At 36.5% G+C, this 14,675-nt stretch overlaps 1 long non-coding RNA gene across 1 annotated transcript; it reads right to left on the minus strand.

Annotated features, from left to right (window-relative positions):
* Window positions 1-772: 772 nt before the first annotated feature.
* LOC135199416 (uncharacterized) lies at window positions 773-13,799 on the minus strand. Its single transcript, XR_010311066.1, has 3 exons — window positions 13,207-13,799; window positions 4,221-4,313; window positions 773-1,431 (listed from the first exon to the last, which is right to left on the minus strand). It is a non-coding gene; the product is annotated as an uncharacterized LOC135199416 (long non-coding RNA).
* Window positions 13,800-14,675: the final 876 nt, after the last annotated feature.

Raw genomic sequence — 14,675 nt, forward strand, 5'->3', positions numbered from 1 at the left:
TATAAAATGCTTTTCCCATTATTTATTACAAACAAATAGATCTAAAGCGAATCCTAGGACATTAGGAAATAGCGCACAAAAAAATCTATAATGTGAGTCATCCAGTAATGTTCAGAAGAGAGACTACAGTCCTGCATGACTAGATTTCGAAAGTCATTTTATTAGTTTCAAAGCGTATCTCTCCTTCTTATCTCTGACTGGACCGAGCTCTCGTTGCTACGTTCTCCTTTCTCTGGCCTGACTTCATTGTAATCTCCTCTGCTTTCTCTTGCTCTGGACTGACTTCATTGTAATCTCCTCTACTTTCTCTGGACTGACTTCATTGTAATCTCCTCTGCTTTCTCTGGACTGACTTCATTGTAATCTCCTCTTCTTTCTCTGAACTGTCTTCATTGTAAAGTCCTAGGCTTCCTCTTGCTCTGGACTTTTTTCTCGGTAATCCCTCGTTTCTCTGGACTGACTTCATTGTAATCTCCTCTTCTTTCTCTGAACTGTCTTCATTGTAAAGTCCTAGGCTTCCTCTTGCTCTGGACTTTTTTCTCGGTAATCCCTCGTTTCTCTGGACTGACTTCATTGTAATCTCCTCTTCTTTCTCTGAACTGTCTTCATTGTAAAGTCCTAGGCTTCCTCTTGCTCTGGACTTTTTTCTCGGTAATCCCTCCTTTCTCTGGACTGACTTCATTGTAATCTCCTCTTCTTTCTCTGAACTGTTTTCTTTTTTCCATTGTAATCTCCTCTTCTTTCTCTGAACTGTCTTCATTGTAAAGTCTAGGCTTCCTCTTGACTTCTTTCTCTGGACTGACTTCATTGTAATCTCCTCTGCTTTCTCTGGACTGACTTCATTGTAATCTCCTCTTCTTTCTCTGAACTGTCTTCATTGTAAAGTCCTAGGCTTCCTCTTGACTTCTTTCTCGGTAATCCCTCCTTTCTCTGGACTGACTTCATTGTAATCTCCTCTTCTTTCTCTGAACTATCTTCATTGTAAAGTCCTAGGCTTCCTCTTGCTCTGGACTTTTTTCTCGGTAATCCCTCCTTTCTCTGGACTGACTTCATTGTAATCTCCTCTGCTTCCTCTGGACTGACTTCTCGGTAATCTCCTCTACTTTCTCTTGCTCTGGACTGGCTTCTCGGTAATCCGTCCTTTCTCTGGACTGACTTCACGGTAAAGCTTTATGCTCTGCTCTCTCAACTCTGTTCATTCTTCTCTGGGATGACGTCAGCTTGACCCTTCTCTGTTCTGTTCTTTTTGGACAGACTTCTCCGTTCTGCTTTGCTCGGCTTAGCTGTCTCTGGACTGGACTCCTCAGCAGAGGTCTTCTATGCTCTCTCTTTCTGGGCTCGCTCGCTGGCTCTGGACTGAGTATACTACTCAACTTCTCTCTATCTATCTATCAATCTCCATTTCCTTATGTTGATCATTCCAAAGGCCCTCTGGAAAAAAATAAAATCATTAATATAAAAACTAAACTCCAATTCAATATAATCATCTAAGGAACCTGTTTGGTTGAAGTCTTATAGTAAAGACCCTCTTGCATATTCAGTCTTTGTCTGTTGCTAGAAATGCACTAAATGTTGACGAGGATTAACTGCTGTCATGATATTGTAACGGTCCTTTTCCTCCGTTACTAAAAATTAAATAACTTTCTTACCAAACTCTGTTCACAACAAGAAACTAAGTCCACAATCAGTGGAATAGCTCTCAAATATTATCAAAGTGCAAAAATTAATTCATGGGGGAAAACGAAACACCACAAAAATACTTAAAAATTTAATACAAAAATATCTAGACAGAAGTTATTCCTGAACCTCGGAATACATATTATTATTGAAAACCAATCACCCTGAATTATTTATGAAACAACACACTTACCCAATTAAGATAGGAAAAAGCAAAGATACATCCACAAAGAGAAGGGGGTTCAGACAGGAGAAGGCCATACGGAAAGCAAGAATAACCTGTCAAATACAAACTAAACCCTAGCGGTGGTTTTCCCTCCTCTTAAATACTGGAGCTGTGGCCGTGATCTCCTTAATTATATATAGGTATTTCTGTCCTCCGTAACACTGGAGTTTATAGCCGTGATCTTTACAATTACTTATATGCCTCTGCGTCCAGAGACAAAAGTGAAGTGACAAAGTGATATTCCACAGGATTCACACATCAGCGATCCTACGTCCTCGAGGATGACCTCCAAAAAACCCGGGACGTCCAAATCAAACCAGAGCCAAGGGCATCACAAAGATCGCCTGAACATTCCAAAAATATTAATCACTTATACCTTGCTAAGTGAGAGCCCCTCGACATTTACTGAGCCGAAGGTGAGGCAGGATGAAGCGTAAATCCTTCAAGAATAATCATAAATCCAAGTAGGCGTTACGTAGCAAATCCAAGTCACCAGGAGTAATTAAGGCTCAGAGATCAACGGACTCCTTCAGTCCAAACAATCTCCGACACAGCCACGGTGACAGCACCCCTCGCTCACAAATATATGGAAAAGACAGAATGGTCATTAGTGGCAATTACCAAACAAGACAAACCACCGGGGAGGAGGAAAACAAACTAAATGGATAACAATAAAATTCATATACATAACAAAAACCAGGAATAATAAAAATAGCTAAGAAATAAAATATCAAAACAACAAAAAGTGGAATATATCTATCAATTGATCAGATTGAATTACGAAAGATAATTTATCCTAAAAAATTACGTAAAAATGAAGCTACATCCGCACATTGTTATTTATCCTTAGAAACCATTTTATAACCTTAAAAGTGACAAGCCAAGATCAACCTGGCGTCAGTAGCCAAAATCGCAAAAGATATCAGTTGAAATTTGAAGAGAATCACTAGTTCAAGCTAGCTATTTGTACCTACTTTAAAAAGAATGACAAAATTGTATTAAAAATGGACCCACTAAAGCTATTAGATTTTGTAGGAGCAAAATATTAAAGTGAAAGAAAAAAATTTAATGTTATGTCCGCATAAAAAGTTCAGTCTGTCTTTACCTGGGACGATGCAAACAGCGGCCTATATTGATAGTCTGAGGGTAACATCTTAAGAGTAAAAAACGAGGCCATATTAGTACAGTGTACTAAGCTAGCTTAAACAGTAAACACAGGCCTATAGTGGTCTAAGCCAAATATCCGACGAGTAAAAAATTCAGCCATTTTAGTACAAAATGTTAAGCTTACTTAAACAGCAGAACTGCAAACATAGGCCTAGAATGTCTTGAGTAAAAAAAAAAATAAATTTAGTAAAAAAATGAAGCTTACTTAAACAGTAGAACTGCAAACAGGCCTATAGTGGTCGGAGGCTAATACCTTTACGAGAAACTAAACTGCTTAATTTTTTTAAAAGGTTAATCCCACTAGGGTCAAAACTTAAGGTTTAGGACATGGCCACTTAAATAATCCTTTTATTCTAATATATAACAGGATAAACAATTGATGAAACATAGCATTAAGGATCTAAGAGGCCTATAAGATTCTAAATGGGATTAAGCTGCAGAAAATGATCAAAACATTAGCATGAAACCATTATAAAAACACAAGGTTAACATGAAGAGAGCCTTCAAATCTTATCAAGCAGATAATCCAAATGAAAAAAACCTAATCAAGGTTTAGCAGATAAACAAAAGGAGAGAAACCTGACCAGGTTTGGCATTTAATCCAAAGAGGAGAAACCTAATCGCGGTTCAGAAATTAAGAAAAATGATTGAAAACTAATCAAGGTTTGGCATTTAAACCAAATGAGAAAAACCAAACTATCTTGCTAAATATGTATATTTAACTAAAATGTTAATACGTTGTCTAACAGTCAAGGTGCGCACGCACAAGTGGCTTTCACAAAGACTCAAGGGAAAAAGGCCACACCAAGTTTGTTTGCCGAATACCTAAAAAATGTAGCCTAACTTCAAAAATAAATTTGACACTGAAGATTAGTAAATTTAACTAAATTTATAAAAATGCACTAAGTTTGACAGGAATCGAAAATGTCTATTGAAGAAAGCATGAACTGTGTCTGAAACCATTTAAAGTACGTATACACAAAGTTTTCCGATTAGTCTTGGGTCTTTTGAAAACCGTTTCATTTTAAATACTTAAAATGCTTCCAAAAAGTTAATAGATGCTTCTCATGCTTTCTCTAATACATTTTCGATTAGTGTTAAATAGAATAATTATTTTTTTCTAATACTTTCAAGATTGAACTTTATTTACAATTTCTGAAGCTAGAGATTTCCGTTTCAAGTCTTAGCATGAAGTCTCGTGCTTATTGTATCCAGTTCAAGAAATGTTTCGTGGAAGGTCTACCTGAAATAAGAAAAAAATAGACCAATATTTGCTTGAAAAAATATAAACTTAAAGTATTGCCATAAATTATTCATCCCATGCACATTCCTAAAAAAAAAAAAAAAAAGAAGTTGGATTAATTCTAGGCAATAACATCCGCACGGAGTGCAAGGAACGGTTTCCCAAGAATACACAGCACTATGATTGGGGCGTCAAATTTATTTCTCCGTGTTTAGTACTAGCCGCTGGGGGTTAATTACAGTCTACCTCCCAAATATAACTAAATTCTTAATAAGGAACCCGAATACCAAAGGAAACTAATTTCAAAATTAATACACGACGCGGAGTTATTACCTAGATCTACCAAAAGTTTAAGAACCTGTTCATAGCCTAGGCGCACACCTATGAAAACAAGGCTTAACTTGTCAGACATATTATAAAAAGTAGAACTTAGGCCCTGTCCACACTGTCGAGCAGAGCCCGCCCGCTGTTTGTATTTCTCTCGCTTCTGAAGCAATGTTACCAGATCATCGTATCCTTTCAGGCTCATACTGTTAGGCAGAGCCCGACGATCTCTGCCCTTACCAGGCAAAGTCCGTCTGTAGCAACGTTACCAAAGTGAGGAAACTCGTCTGCTAACGATGAAGATTAGAGTTAGGGACAATCAGACGAGGATATGAGTACCTAATTCCCCCTCAAACTGATATGAGGAAATATTTCCTCAACGCTTATAGCTGTATTAAGGCATTTCTACAGAATTTTTTTCATATGTATGTATACACACAAACTTATCTACAGTACATTATATATACTTACATTCACACATACACATGCATACATATGTAAACATTCTATATTTAAGATTTCACCGAGTGTACTTTGATGTTTGTATGTTCTTCATTCCTGAAAGCATTTGTTACTAGAGATAAATTTCGTAGTAACTAAGTGGATATTGAAAAGAATAATTAAAATGCATAAAGATGTTTATAGAGAAATTGTGTTCCGTTCTTAACATTCATTACGTTTTATGCATTCTTTCGTATTAGAGCTACTAGCAAAAAATAAAATAAAAAAAATGGTAGAAAGCCTACCCAACTCGGTTTTATGGAAAAATTTATATACCTTTTTATTTGTAAACATACGCACAAGATTGTTTTAAGACAAACATGATTTTGATGTAGGTACTGAGAATGTAATATGTAAATATTCTGTTCGTTTATGGATACTTGTCTCTATAATAGGGAACAAAACTGTATGAACAGGTTTATAGAATAACAAGAGTAAAGAACTTTACATGCATAGCATTCATTCATTCGCTTGTTTCTTTTTCTCTCTCTCACACACACACACACACACAATCATGGTATCTGAAGCAGTAAAAAAAGACTGGAGGTTGCACTAGGTTTACCCGACTAAATCTATGATTGAATGCTTGAAGTCATGGTGGTGATATAAATGAGGAAGAGGTGGTGGATGAGTAGGACAATTAATGAAGAGTAATGACTTCTTTAAATGGTATTGGATATGTGAATAAAATGTCTATAGCTAATACAGTAATTATGTATAAAAAAAAAAAAACTCATAAAATTCTTATTATTTCACTCATGTAATGCTTCCTGAATTTGAGAGATCAGCTAATTTAGGTCAGGTATACCTCTCACGTTTTCTTTCAAACTATGAGGAAATACTCGGTGAGGAAATAATAGTCAACAACGCTGCCTGTAGTCTACTCCACAATACGCGGAGGTAGGTCGGGTTTAGGTGTCGTTCAGTAGGCAATAACAAGGGTGGTCTCACCATGCCTAGCACAGTGGAAAAGAAAAAAATAGCACTGTGTGGAGTAATACTTGCAGTGTTTAAGAAAAAAGGAAAAAAAGATAGAATGCAGAAGAGAGTGGTGTAGTGTGGGGTTGCGTAGAAGAGGAGAGTTGGGGAGTCATGTGACTATATTACGTGAACTCCAACATGGACCTGAGCATGAATTTATCAAGTACATGAGAATGGATGTAAATAGTTTCTATACACTACTTGCAAAAGTGGAACCGTACATAAGAAAGCAGGATACCAATTTGAGTCAGAGTATAAGTGCAGAAGCTCGTCTGGAAGCAACGCTCAGATTTTTAGCATCTGGGTGCTCATATACATCGCTGCAATATACCACGAGGATATCAAAGCAGAGTTTGTCTCTAATTATACCGGAGACATGTGAAGCCATATATGCAGTTCTCAAAGATGATTATTTAAAGGTGAGTGTTTCTTTCAAGGTTAATGATAACATCACTTTCACACCAAGTAATCTTATATTTTCTATGCTAATTATGAATAATGCCAAATTGTGTATCCTGACGAATCCTTCCCAAAAAAAACAAGTAATGGTAATTTATATCAACAATAAACAGTAATATAAATGTAAAAAACTACTCTTTAACCATTGATGTCTACGAAAGACGACAAAGTTTAGCAAGAAAAAGATCATAAATGAGTTTTTCTGCATAAATTTTGGTTTCCCCTTTCAATTGTCGAAGATCGTTTGCAACTACGGTTGCAAAGGCAGTACAATCATCAGCAGTGTCCTGTGTAGACGACAATTCCCTCAGCTGGTGGAGGGCTTCCCGCATAACATCGTCTGCATCGTCACGCATCCTTTTTTTTTTTCTTTGCCTGATCGATTGGCAGTATTCACTGTAGTAGAGGTGTCACTTCTGGCTGAATTGTCCGTAGGACATGCAGTAGACACTGCAGGCGGTGTCATTACATGTGTTGTTGCTGCAAGAGATGTTTCACCAACTCCCATCAGTACTGGATCGTTGAAAATCTGTAATATTGAGAATAGACACGTGTAGTGCAATATATATATTTATATATACAATATATATATATAATATTTATATGTATATATATATATATATATATATATATATATTTAATATATATTATAATATATATATATATATATATATATTAGATATATATACTATATATATATATATAATATATATATATTATATTATATATATATATATATATATAAATATATATATATATATATATTATATATTATATATATATATATGATATCAGGAATTTTTTTCTTTTCACAGAGAGAGAGAGAGAGAGAGAGGAGGAGAGAGGAGAGAGAGAGGAGAAAGAAAGGAAGGAAGCAGAGAGAGGAGGAGAAAGAGAAAGAAGAGAAGGAGAGCAAGAGAGAAAGAGAGAGAGAGAGAAGAGAGAGAGAGAGAGGGCGAGAGAGATAAAGATAGAAGGGAGAGAGAAAGAGAGAAAGAGAGAAGAGAAAGAGAAACATAGAGAAGAGAGAGGAGGAGAGAGGGAGGAGGAGGGAGGGGCGAAGAGAAAGATTAAACAAAATTAAAATAGAAAAGAAAACAGAGAAAGATTGACTGCTCGGTTATGAAAGTATGCAGGTAAAGGTGATGGAATTGAGTCATTATATTTGCTTAATCTAAAGTTCACTGACATACTACTTCTACATTTCATTTACAGACACCTACAACCCCAGAGGAATGGATGCGTGTGGCACATGGTTTTCAAACAAGATGGGATTTCCCAAACTGTTTGGGGGCTATTGACGGGAAACCTTTGTTGATAAGGCCTCCACCTGATAGTGGTTCGTACTTCTTTAATTACAAAGGAAGCCACAGCATCGTACTCCTTGCCGTATGTGATGCAAACTGAATTGATATATGTAGACTTAGGCACAAATGGTAGAGTATCAGACGGAGGCGTGTGGGACAACTTTACTCTCAATACTCGTATTACAAGTCAAACTGCTGGTCTGCCAGGGGATCGAATGGTTACCTGAAGTGAGATGAGACTACCATACGTTTTTGTGGCAGACGAAGCATTTTCGTTGCGCCGACACATTATGAAACCCTTTCCACATACTAATCAGACTAGAAGGGAATGTATTTTCTCATATCGTCTCTCCAGGGCAAGACGCACTATAGAAAATGCATTTGGCATTTTGGCAAACAGATTTCGCGTGTTTATGCCACCTGTTCAACTACCTCCTTCAAAAATTGATACCATAGTTTTAGCATGCACATCTCTGCATAACTTCCTCAGGAGAGACCATGTGAGCCACTACAAGCCTGAAGGATGTTTAGATGCTGAGGATTTGTCAGTAGGACACATTATTCCTGGAAGCTGGCGACAAACTTATGAATTACCAAGGCTACAGAGGGTGACCCGGAATGACATGGCTGATGCCAGGAATGTCCGTGAACAATATATGCAGTATTTTAATGGAGAAGGGGCAGTGCCATGGCAGTATAGATCGATAAATGATTAATAGTGGTAATTACCTCTTTGCTTAGCTATCAATGTAGTGCATTTTTTGTTAAACTTAACATTTTTAGTCACGGGAAAATACAGATATGATAATAATAATAAATGAACCGTTATGTACGTAGCTTTCCTTTCTTTCTCACCATGAAAGTAGTATATGCATAGTAGCACCATAAACCTCGTTATCATTGTTCATACTGGAAAAATCATTACTAGAGTATGTGCTCACATATTCCTTTCACGCACTATTGTATGAATTTATCACGACACACATCCTGTCTGTTCACATAGTTAATATCTGTTCTTGAGAGAGAGAGAGAGAGAGAGAGAGAGAGTACAAAAAATAATGATAAACTATATTTACTATGATATATTGGTTATTCTTTACATAAGTTTTTGAAATATAGCCACAAATGTAGAATACAGATTTGGAATAACTTTTGTTGCTAAAAATGTTTGCGAAAATTCATAAAACAGCACAAGCAACTCTATATCTATTATATTATATATATATATATATATATATATATATATATATATATATATATATATATTATATATATATATATATATATATATATATATATTATATATATATATTATATAATATATATATGTATATATATATATATCTATATAATATATTCTAATTTATATATAATTATATTCTATATATATATAAAAAAAATTTATAATATATATATTATATTATATAATATATATTATAATATATATATATTATAATATATTGATATATATATATAGAGAGAGAGAGAGAGAGAGAGAGAGAGAGAGAGAGAGAGAGAGAGAGAGAGAGAGATAAAATTAGATAAAAAATATTAAAGTATCATTGAGAATTATGAATAGCATAAAACACCCAAAGGAGATATGTCAAACACAATATGATAATCCAATGCTAAAATCATAAAGCATAAATAAAATAAGACACACACACCGTACATACCTCATGATCAGAATGTTCCTCCTCAGCTGTATCGTTGGTGGCATTATTTACGTTTGAGAGAGATGGTCTGATTGTGTCACCATCATTAAGGAAAGAAAGGTAATTAAAAACACCATAATCTGGGGATGTAAATGTCGTCTATCCCAGCTCCTGACTTGGGTGAGTTTTCAACCAATCACATTTCACGTCTGTGTTGATTTTGCCGGGTTTCTATTTTCCGTTTTATATCCCCTGTGGTAATGGCAGTACATGTCTTGCGTAATTCCGCGGCTATTGCTGTCAAAGCCGCTACACGTTTAGCTCTGTCCTTGTACATGTCACTTTTGACATTCCATAGGCATGGATGTTGGCGGTACAAGTCAATTAATTGTATGATTTCTTCTCTTGACCAGTGAATGTTTGTTGTTTCTTTGCCGGACATGATGACTTTATACTTAGAACACCCTTTTGTAACTGAGAGATCGATAATAAACTATGGTCCTGGAAACCTATTGTGCTTGACACCAGAGTTGGTTAAACAAACCACAGGATACGTCAGTTTCTGGTGTTTTACTCAACTACACTCACGGATTACTCGCTAGTTTGCCCGTGATTTCCTCATCTTTAATCACTCCATTTGTGCCCGCCGATCACTCTCCCACCTTGTTTCTTGAAACGGGGTATGGTAACAGTGTTTGCCCGTCGGGCATTGCCCGGTAGTGTGGACACGGCCTTATTTGTCAGAGAGAGAGAGAGAGAGAGAGGGACGGGGAGGGAGGATGGTGGCTTAAATTCTAAACAAAGTCGTACTTGGAAAAATTAACTTACAAGTCTTCAAGATTGTAAAGTAACAAAAAAAAGTGACCTTGGGAGAGAGACTCAAAGCAGTCCAAGGAGAGAGCAGAGCAGTCAAGAGAGAGAGAAAACAAGTTCAGACGCGAACCATTTCAACGTCTACGTAACTTGACTGTGGTTCAAGGGACTGTTTTGAATAGAGAGAGAGCTATTTTATCATATTTCTGAAGTTTATGCAAGTGAAACATAGGTTATTAAATTTTGACCCCAGAACAAATTGTAAGTTAGGCGAGAGATCATTAATTTTGAACATTGCGCACCAAGACCACGATAAAAAAAAACGAAGCAAGCAAATTAAAAAAAAGAATTAAAAACTCCTGTTCTGAAGGAGCTACGATACTGATGAGAAAACACTAAAAGACAACTATAAAATATAAGAAGCATCTTTAGAAAACGTACAAGGGTCCGCCAGAGAGGGAATCATCCCTGTGGAAGGCTGTACATAAAACCAAACAAAAGTACGAATTAAAAAGTATCATTTAAGAGAAAAAATAATACACCCCCTGGGACACAGTTTAATTTATTTAAACAGAATCCTGGTTTCCTTTAAATAAACTAGGAGGCGAACCTTTATATATATAAAAAAGCTTTTATAAGAAGATTTCTATATTTTAAATGCGAAACTTACTAACCAAGGCAACGTTTGGACCATTAATATTTTAAAAAAATAACCTAAAAGCCTAAAAGGAATAACGGTGGCGGTGGAACCCTAACATTGACCCCAAAACTGGCTTTAAGTGGACCCCAAATTCCCCTAAACTGGACCTTAAAAAAAAAAAAACCCAAAAATGCACCGAAAATTCATCTCAAAGTGGTAGTACTAAGACCTTAATTTAGAGAAATGGACCTTAAAATAAACCCAAAATATGGACCTAAAACTGACACCGAAACGGGCCTTAAATTGACCCAGGAATGGACCTCAAAATGAAGCTAAAAAAAACTCCCAATATGGACCTAAAATTGACCCCAAAATTAACCTTAAATTGACCAAGAAATGAAGCCTAAAATGGGCCTTAAAATAAACCCCAATATGGACCTATAATTAACCCCGAAAAGGACCTTAAATTGCCCTTAAAATGAACCAAAAATGGATATTGAAATGCATCATAAAATGGCCCTAAAATAAACCCTTAAACAGACCTAAAATTGACCCAGAAATGGACCTTAAATTGACCCAGAAATGGTCCTCAAATGAACCCTAAAGAGGACCTCAAAATAAACTCCAATATGGACCTAAAATTAACCCCGAAATGAACCTTAAATTGAACCCAAAATTAACCATAATTTGGACCTTTAAATGGACCACATAATAAACCCTAATATGGACCTAAAATTGACCCCGAAATGAACCTTAAATTTAAAAAATATTCCCTGAAATGAACCCGAAAATAGACCTTAAAGTAAACCACAAAATGGGCCTAAAATGAACGTAAAATTAGACTACAAAGTAGGCCTGAAATGTTAACCAAAATGGACTTAAAATTGACCCAAAGCGGACTTCTTGTCTACGAAATTACCAGATAAAAAAAGACTGCCTTTCTGAGAGTTAGGAAACCACTACTCGAATTATAAAATTAAATTTAACTCTAAAATGCTAAACATTGCCCAGCACAAACTGCTCCGAGGCCTAATACCACAAAATTAGCTCTTAAAATAAATTTTCACCTTAAAATACTGTAATTCTAGGTAATAAATAAGCACGGGCTGCTAGGAACGTCCACGCGAATACAACAGCCACTAGGGATTGGGACATCCAATGTATGTCGCCATGTTTAGTACTAGCCCCTGGGGGTTAATTACTGCCGACCCACGAAAAATAATGGTAAATTCTTAACCCAAATACTATAGGAAACTGTAATTTTCGAAGAACCATCCGACTCTGAGTTATTACCTTTAGATCTACCCAAAAGACTCAACATTGCCCAGGCCAAGCTGTTTTGTGGCCTGATATGACCCTACTCTTACAGTTAAGAGTTGAAAGAGACTAATATCTTCAAATCAAATTTGACCTCAAAACGATAAAACCTCCCCAGGCCACCAAACTGCTTTGAAAACTAAAATGGCCCAACTTCACATGGAATAAGTTGAAAAAGACAGTTTTTATATAAATTTTCACTTCCAAATTTACAGAAAACGGGTTCAAAATGACCACAAGTATGATTTTCATATAAAATTTGGTTAAATTTAAACCTCAAAAAGCTAACAACTGACCAGGTCAAACTGCTTCGAGGCACGAGTTGAAAACGACCGCTAACGAGATCTTATCAACTAATTATTAAAGTCAAAATCCTACCAATTACCCAGACCAAATTGCTCTGAGGCCCAGAGCGACCCAGCCTTTCAAAAAATGGGTTGATCAAAGACCACTAACAGGATAACCTAATCAATATTTACCTCAGAACGCTAAAACCTTCTCAGGTCAAACTGCTCTGAGGCCTAAATTATAGTCAATTCACCTGATAATCACTTAAAAGCCAAATTCACCTGATAATAATCACTTTTCTATATAAGCTGTACTTGGGGTCTTGCAGGGTAAATGGTCAACATTGAGTTTTTCCACATTTAACCAAACAAATACCAATATCAACTCGTCTAAAATGTAAATTCGCCTTAAATAATGATAATAAAATCGATAGTAACACGAAATCAAACCCAAATCGCCTGGTAGTCCCTTACCCATAACGAGCACTTGGGCTAATGCTGGTTGATGTTAATAAACATGCTATGTATTTTTACCATTTAACCAGACAAATCCCAATCAATATTAACCAGTAATGTCTTGAATTAATAACGCAGTAGGTATTTACTTACGCCATCATGAGATATATTAAAAATTATCTACTTGAAAACACACGTTATCAAAACATTGTCTGTGCCGAAACACAGATAATGGCTGCCGTCTTAGAACTGGTGAACTGAAGGCTCAAGGCTACAGCAGTCATCCTAAATTTCCTCTTGGCCAATCGGCGACCCCCCACCCTGGCCACATTGGAAACTCCATTTTCTAAAGTCTTCTCCCATTGGCTGGTGGGTGGGAGGTTTATAGCAGGGGTTCTCCCATTGGTTGGTGGGTGGGAAGTTTTTAAAAGGGGTTCTCCTATTGGTTGGTTGGGACTGGAACGGGTTGGCGTTAAAAGTAACTATTTACCGGCAAGTTTATTGTACTAAGGCAGTTAGGCCTTGACACATTATTATTGTTAATCATTATGGTTTGCTGTCTTTACGTTAATTCTAGAACCACTGAATTCCATTATCTTCAGTGATATTTACTGAGAGGGAAAACCCTTTCTAATACCCTTTCCGGTACTGACAGAGAGAGAGAGAGAGAGAGAGAGAGAGAGAGCTTTTTCTAATATTTCATTCCCATTCAAGTACAGAGAGAGCAAGAGAGACCTTTCTAATATTCCTTTCAGGCACACACACACACACACACAGAGCTTTTTCTAATATTCCATTCCCATTCAAGTACAGAGAGAGAGAGAGAGAAGAGAGAGAGAGAGAGGAGAGAGAGAGGAGACCTTTTTAATATTCCTTTAGGATACAGAGAGAGAGAGAGAGAGAGAGAGAGAGAGAGAGAGACCTTTTTAATATTCCTTTCGGATAAGAGAGAGAGAGAGAGAGAGAGAGAGAGAGAGAGTCCCTTCCAACATCCCTATGAGGACGAGAATGTATGCTAAAGGAGACAGAGGTGTATGACCAACGAAATCTCTCTCTCTCTCTCTCTCTCCACGACAAACCAACGAAATATAATCGTTTATACGAAACCTGTCGCAATATCCCGCGCGCATCAGGCACCTATCGCGCAACACCTCCTCCGGTGTTCGTCTATTTTTACAGACTAAGGTCTCAAGATTCCTCCAGTCTTGCACCAAAGAACGGATAGTTTAATCAGTCATGAGCTATCTGGCGTCACAATGACCACGGTCACTGAATGACCGAATGGTAAATCGGACCAATTGCTATTTCACTGAAGAGCAGTGAAATGATTTCGGTTGAGGTGTTAGTAGGCCTAGTACATAGGCCTACCTCTAGTCGTAGGCGACGTGAAAAACTCCTTTCAGTATCGTAATTCGTATATTACTTTCAAATAGATAATTAACGGACAATTAATAGGATTATTGAAGCCAAATTGTACTTAATTAACTTAGGCTAGTCATCATTTAACTTCTCATGTGAACTGTTTAAAAGGTGATTTGTTTCAGTACAAAATTATACCACTTGTTGTAATTGCTTTGTTGCCCGTAATATTCGATGAACATTAATATAGTTCCAGATTTCAT

This window comes from Macrobrachium nipponense, chromosome 25, assembly GCF_015104395.2.
Source record: "Macrobrachium nipponense isolate FS-2020 chromosome 25, ASM1510439v2, whole genome shotgun sequence".
In the NCBI taxonomy this organism is placed as follows: Eukaryota; Metazoa; Arthropoda; class Malacostraca; order Decapoda; family Palaemonidae; genus Macrobrachium; species Macrobrachium nipponense.